Source organism: Leopardus geoffroyi, chromosome B3 (assembly GCF_018350155.1).
Source record: "Leopardus geoffroyi isolate Oge1 chromosome B3, O.geoffroyi_Oge1_pat1.0, whole genome shotgun sequence".
In the NCBI taxonomy this organism is placed as follows: Eukaryota; Metazoa; Chordata; class Mammalia; order Carnivora; family Felidae; genus Leopardus; species Leopardus geoffroyi.
This window is the reverse complement of record NC_059337.1, coordinates 126,407,053-126,415,049: the sequence shown is the minus strand read 5'-3', so window position 1 is coordinate 126,415,049 and position 7,997 is coordinate 126,407,053.

Genomic DNA, 7,997 nt, shown 5'->3' with positions numbered 1-7,997 from the left:
TTGTGTAGTTAGTCCCTTTACTCCAAGCCATTGACTTACGGGTAATGTGGTGTGAAGCTTGCTTTTCCAATTGGAACTCTCTTTTCAATTCCAACCTTAGTCAGTGGTGATTGAATGTCATCACCTATAGATTGATTTTTGATCCTAAAATGCCACAGAGCATTCATCTCAGAATGGTTCCCAGGAGGTGACCATCAGCATCTCAGAAACCACTACCAGCAGCATGGTTCATCAATCAATATATGCAATATTTTCTTTAAAACTCTGAAATGAATCCAAGTTTTCCCAAACCTCAAGCCAAGTCCAGATGCATGGAAAATGTTAGCAATTTTTTTCCTCATAACTGGCTCTGTTTCATGCATACTTTGCAAAGATTTAGGTTTTCAGGTAAATAATGTATATGGTGGTTTCATTTGGTGGCAACCAAAAAAAACCCAAAACAGGTGAAAACATGGGAGCTGTGGCTGGCTGTTCTTTTCCATCCATGGATTTGTTCAAGTCCAGATGATTCTGGGGTATGTTTTTGTAGGGACAATAACAACAAAATGTTCAAATAACCTGAAACATCCAGCATTCCTGAAACTTCCATAGTCTGGGAAACTATGATCTGGACTAAGGAGTGTCATCCTGTAGAAGAAAGGTTATTAACCACACTGCAAATCTATTACCTAGAATAGGATCATTTTGAGCTGCTGAAAAGAGGGACAGAAGCTGAAAAGGAAAGTTTAATCTTTACATATTCATAGTGAATAAATGGCTATTTTAACATTGTTACTCATAATTTATACTAACAATATTAGGATGTTTAGGAAAAGAGGAAGAAAGTGAGGAAGGGAGTTGGGGAGGGAGGAAAGAAGGCAGGAAGGCAGGAAGACAGGAAGGCAGGAAGGAAGGACACTGGGGCATCAATTATATGTTCATATCTGTTAGCCATTGCTATAATAATGCTTAAATGACAAATAAACATAACCATAATGTCATACAACACCTTCTCACTCACAAGTTTCTAGGTCCTTTGGGGTTCAGCTGAACTGGGCTCCAGGTTAGAATAAGGTCTGTGTATCTCATTCTGTATCTCACATTGAAAGGGTAGTAGCTGCCTAGGATATATTTCTTTCATTTGCTAGCTACTCTAGAGAGATGAAAAAAAAATGAGTAAAGAATTATCTTTGCCCTTGAGGAGATGATGAATTATCTATGCTGAGAGATAAAGAAGAATAGTTCAGACTAGACAGTGAAAAAGAAAACAATTGGGTCTTCGACTTTTAATGCCTTTACAAAATAATGGATTTACTTTCCTAAGTGTGATTCTGCAAAAACTAATGATAGTCAGCTAACATATACTGATGATTGTTAGCAACAAGCAGTTACCCATTGCCTTTTACCCCCATCCTCTCCAACTGTCACACCTGATATATTAAGTTGAGAGAGTAAGGGAATATAACGCAATCCCCCAAACTAGGACACTGTGGTGCTCTCAGAAGCAGAAGACACCTGGACAACACCCAGTGAATAAACAGGCAACCGTTTGACAGAAGAGAGAAAAGGTTTGACAATAAGGAACAGGGCAATTACTGTCCTGGAGATATTTGCATTTCTTTTACTATAAGCAGACAAATGTTACACATATTTAAGGAGGTGGTATAAAGAAAAGAATACGGCACATCTAAGATTCTTCCATTTCCATTTCCTTAAAGTGGATTAGAACTTAGACACTCAGGAAAGAGACTGAAAGTAGATTCTGGTGCTTGCTCTACTACTAATTAGCAGTGTGGTCTTTGGCAAATCACCCAGCATCTCTGGAAGGTGTTTCCCTAGAAACCTTCTTTGATTACTCATGCCCTCCCAAAGTTAGGATGGCCAGGACCCCTTTATTCCCTTGTATCTTATTTTCTATTATCTTGCCTATTGAATTGTTTTATAATTACTACGGATTATATTTGCCTCTCGCACTACCCTGCTCTTTGAGATTAGAGTCAGTGTCTTACACATTTTTGTAGAATAAATCCAGGAAAGAAAATAAGAATTCTGGTGATTGGACTAAAGCACTCACACTCTATCATAGGCCCCTCTGAAATTGTGTGAAAGTCTGTAAAGTTCATTTTGGCTGAGGAAATCCCAACATTTGCCGAGAACAAACCCCACTCACTCTCTGCCCCTTACAGTATAATTTCTACTATAGGACCCAAGCCCAAATTCAATCGAGTAGGTTGGCATTTTATTCTTCAACATTGCATTTAAATTCTGGCATGGTTATATGACTTGAAAATAAAATTCAGACCTTTATTCTGCCATCTTTTGGTTGTTAGCAATTAATAAAAATGAACAAAGATGAAAATCTTGGTGTTTCCTGGGCTCACAATAACTCTCTCCTTAAAAACAGCGTTTTTAACAGGCCACTGGTATGACCTAGAGAAAGTGCTTGAATGTTAACTTTAGAAGAAAATTGAAGTTGTATTCGATCTAAGGTTTTCTTTTTTTTTCTAATTTGAGAAAATTGAGATCCTGAAAGATAAATTAACTTGCACAAAGTTACTCAGTCTCCTAAATAATAGGCCTGTACTTTAAAAGTCCAAATGTGTATTAAAAAAAAAAAAGGAAAGAAAGAAAGAAAGAAAGAAAGAAAGAAAAGAAAAGAATATGAAGAGAAAGAAAGAAAAGAATAAGAAGATTAAAAAGAAAAAGGAGGAGCACCTGAGTGGCTCAGTCAGTTAAGCATCTGACTCTTGATTTTGGCTCAGGTTATGATCTCACAGTTCATGAGTTCGAGTCCTGCGTCATGCTCTGCACTGACTGTACAGAGCCTGCTTGGGATTCTCTCTCCCCCTCTCTCTGCCTCTCCCCCACACTCATGTGTGTGCTCTCACACACTCTCTCTCTAAATAAATAAATATGTAAAAAGAAAAAGAAAAAAGGAAAAATGATTCAGTACCTTACTTCCTCCAATGCCACATATATCACTTGTTTTTATTTGCCACCCTGATAACTCTTCATGAACATTCTTCAATCCAGAATACTCTACTTGTATTTATGAAAAGCTTTGCAATGATGGGTAAGCCATTAGACCTCTCTGGCTTTAATTGTAATAAGGGACTTCATTTATATGATATTCCAGATCCTTTCTACATATCCTCTACACAATAGAGAGATTACATTGGGGAGATATATAGATATAGATATAGATATAGATATAGATATAGATATAGATATAGATATAGATAGATATTAGATATTAGATTGGGGTTATATATATGTGTATATATATAAAGATAAAATATATATAAAGATATATATGTTATACTATATGTTATATGTTATATATATATATAAAGATATATAAAGATATATACGTTATATATATATAAAGATATATATAAAGATATATATATAAAGATATATATAAAGATATATATATATATATATCATTACATAGAGAGAGAGAGAGAGAGAGAGAGACTCAGAAGGCTTAGATACTGCTGGAGAGAACTTTTTCCCCTAGAATTGTGCCACCAGAGTCTTGGGAACAGAATAGTTGCCCTCAAACTTGACTGAGGTAAGTATTGATATATTACAAAGGGTTCCAAAAGCTGAAAGCTCTTATAAATAGCATGAGATTATTTAAATTAAGGCAGGAAATTAATTGTCAGAGAAAGAGAGAGAAGGGGAAGGATCTACATATGTATAAATATATAGTCATACCTTTTGTTGTTGTTAATTCATATTCAAAGCTACCATATTGATCTTGATTTATTTTTATTATAATATCCATTGGGGATAACTTGTAATAAAATGGGCAAAATCACATACCTGGTAAGAGTTTAACTTTCTGGTTTTGTTCTGGTAATATATTAAAATTCTTATAGAGGACTACTGTTGATCTAGCTTTGGGAATTTATTCCAAAGGAAAAGAGTCATGTACAAGAATATTCAGTATGGCATTATGAAAAACTGGAAATGTTCCATATGATCAAAAGTCATACCAATAACTTAGTAGCAGAACTGCAGTTACCACCAATCTTCCTGAAACCCTGAACAACCTTCTCTGTTATTCTACTCTTACATCTTACCACCTGGACCATAGAAATATTCAAGGTAGAAGGGCCCTTTGTCACCAGCTTCTCCAAGTTCTCACTTGAGAAATAGGAAACTGAAGGCCCAGATGTTAAGTGAACCTCCCACATGAACAGCCATTTATAGTCAGCATAGTTTTCCTTACATAGCACAGGAGGGATGGCCCTCCATCTTCTTGTCTAGCCAAATAGTAATCAGATTTTACCTTTTTCTGTCACAGTTTTATTACTCTGCAAAATACCTAGTTTCTACTGGCAAAATTTCTCTTATTAGGTCAGTTCCCAGAAGTGAAATTATTGTCACCCATGTGTTCAAAAAATTAATCCACTTTCTACTTCTCTGGTTGCTGATGAGTACAAAGACATGATCACATTGCACGGGTCCACCCAGACTGTATCCCAAAGGCCTTTGGAATGCCTAGTAAATCTGGGCTCAACCTGAGGTTTAAAAAAAAAACAATATCCCTGGATTTTCTCTTAAATGAAGTGGAAAGCTTTTCTTAGCTCTGTCTTCTATCTTGCTTCCAATATAAGACTGAGCATGCCTCTGAACAGATGACATAAAATGGCCACCTCATGAAAACCTATTCCGTACTTCAACTTCTGAGCAATCATATTTTCTAGGACAATGTCCCCTAGAGGGTTAAAATAAATATTTTGTATGGCACCCAAAGTCGTTTGCAAAGCCCAGTAATCATTTCAGGTAATGAGAAAATAATGGAGGAAGCTCTGGAAGGAAGCCACTAAAAGCCATCTTTTGAGGCTAACATGTGCAAATGGGTTAGCTGAGTTCTATTGCTTTTAAGGCACAGTGATTTAGGTGATTGTTTAAGTCTTTTTAACTGCATCAGTATTTAAACAGCATTTGTATGTCTGAAGACCAGAGAACCCAAAACAAATTTCACAGAAACCCACTCTAATTCTCTAATTTATTAAGAAGTAATGGCTTTAGGACCATAAGAATTCATAACATATGTGAGTCTGAGAACACACCCCAAAGATCACTGGAATTCTGGTGCAATCTGCAGTTGGCTATCCTCACAGTAGAAGGCAAAAAAAGAAAGAAAAAAAAACCTGTCTTCTCTGAAGCAGTTGAGTCTACTTCCTTAAACGGATCAATGACCTAGCCCACTTATCTCTCTAAAGTCCTCCTTGCCTTTGTCTGCTCTTCTTCCCTCTGCTTTGAAAGCAGGTTGAGCCCTCTGGGTTATGTAGACTGTGGCATAACCTGAAATACAACTTAATATAAGCCCATCACCAAAAAAGTCTTCACAACTACCCTGTCTGGTCCCCTGAAAAGCATCACTGTCCATATGGAGAGGTGTTTCATAACCCTTCCATGTTTATTGCTTCTTCCCAGCATTAAAGTATGTAAGCATCCAAAAGAGATGATCTCTTGGCTGCAATAGCTCATTTGAAATGCACTCCATAATTAACAACTTTGAAAGCAAAGAGGTAAATTTTGTCACATGTATTATTAAAGCAGAGTGAGATCCCCCAGGACCAAATTAGGCGCCTGATTAAAAATGTCCATGTTAAGAGAAACAAGTAGATAGGGAGATGTGCTCTCAGCCATCCCAAATTAACATGCTGATTGCAGTGCGTGTTCAGGCCATGTGGAAAGACGCAGAACTTGGGTCTGCCTTGGTGAATGAGAACTCTGGTGTCTCAGCTTGAATGCAGGTCAGCCAGAGTCAGCTTCAGTAGGGTCATCTGCAAGTGAAGACATGAGGTACTGGGATGAGTGACCCGATGGGCAAATAACCGAGCAACCACAGTGCGATAGAAAATGTAATACTGAGAACTGCATATTTTCAAGTGCTGTGCTAGATGGTAAATTTTAGGCTTCTGGTGATTTCTTCTTCCCTCTTGATTTTGGCCAAGACTCCTACCACCTCCACACCCCTGGTTCCACTTGTGTATGTTGTCGGAGTGGGAAAAAAGGACTCATAAGGGAATTCTTAAACGATTTTGGGAAAAGAAGTTAAAAATATATCTGAACTCTTATTTTGTTGTGGGATGCAGTATATTTTCATATAACTGCACTCAAATTGATTTTATAAAGACTTTTTAAAGTCTAACTCCTGCCAAACTTCTAGAATGATTTACAATAATCTCTGAGAAGTGCCACATAGCCATCAAAAGAAAGCCAAACTGTGGCACAATAGACAATACTGTCACTTTAAGAGAGGAGAATTCCTACGGCTCCGATGCCTCAGAGAGATGAGGACTATAAAACACCCTCTTAACTTACTGGTGATTGTGGCAGGCAAGAGAGAATTTAATGAGCTTGGCAAAGCAGCTCAGTGGCTCTCTGCCTGGACTCAGCTTTGTGCTTCCCACATCCAGAGACGGCTCTTTGTTTAAACAGGACTGACTCCCTAGAGTTACTTCTTCCCTTTTCCTAAGGCAGTGTGTTTGGTTGACAAGAGCTGTCTTCCCCAAATGAATGCAGCTACCAAATATACACAAAACCTAAAATTCAATTAAAAATTTTTAAAAGCTGAAAAAGAAAAGAAAACATGCTAATGTAGTAATCCCAGAGACTCTGCCTTAATGAGCATGCTGACTGTGGCCAAGTTAAAACTGTTGTGGGAATCATAATTCGAAATTTCCTGCTCTATTCAAATTCTCCAGGGCCAAATCGTCATAAAGATCTTTCTTATATTGGAATTCCATCTTTCCAGAATGTAAAGAACAATCTACCTTTATATCCAATGTAAATCAAACTTAAGAGAGGACTTTCAAGGTGACCTTGGATATGTCATTTCACCCTTCTGCATCTCATCAATGAAGGAAGGTTTTTGGATCTCTTAGTCCCTTGCCAGCACTAACATTGTATGATTCTGTTTTACAGGTGCTACCCAGTAATTGCGGGTTATATAAATCACACAGGAGTAAGAAGGAACCACTAAGGAAAGGCAGTTAGAAGCATACATCTCAGATCTCTTTCAAAATGTTAGCCAACAGGTTAATTTCCTGGGCATATTGCCTTCTTAGCTGTCAACATCTAGTATTACTTCCACTGCAGGACTTTAAAAATAAAAACATTTTTAACTGATCCAAACTCTAAAGGATGGCTTAAAGCTAAGAAGTTAAAAATCGATGAATAAAAGTTAAGGATGACCATTCATTGGAGAGTCTGGTCTCTGTGGTTATTTTATATCATACCCTGAAACCGTTTTTCCCTAAGTTCTTATTTCAAGGTATATGACACATTTCAGGTTTTATCCCCACATGACAGCCTATGTTTTTCAGAATCCTTAGTGGGATGAAGCCCTATGACATAATATGAGGTTTAAATGACACAGAATGTACAAGTAAAAGCTATCCTCAATGACAAGGAAGAGAGTCTAGTCCATTTTTCTTCTAGATACTGGTTGTATTTTTTTTTAATTTTTTTATGTTTATTTTTGAGAGATCGAGAGAGAGAGAGAGAGAGAGAGAGAGGAGAAGGAGGGGCAGGGAGAAAGGGAAACACAGAACCTGAAGCGGGCTCCAGACTCAGCCGTCAGCACAGAGCCTGACGTGGGGCTCAAAGCCACGAACTGTGAGATCATGACCTGAGCTGAAGTCAGACGCTCAACCGACTGAGCCCCCCAGGCGCCCCTATTGGTTGTATTTTCAGTAGTATATAGTTTTTCCTCATTCTTGTAATCTGCTTTTGTCCATGTGATAAAGATCTAGCTATTACATGAAGAAGAAAATGAAGATGAAGACTAAAAAGAAAGAGGTGAAGGAGCAAAGAAAAGAAAGGAAAGGGTATAGAATATAGTTGGTATGGGGTTGTGGGAATGAAGAGCAGTTAAAAAAAATCCAGCAACCAAACTTTGCACTAATTTGTGCTTGATCTTGACTAAATCAGTAGATGTCTCTGAACCTCAGTGTTTCAGCTATGGAACGATTTGGCTGGATTATGAGTGGTGT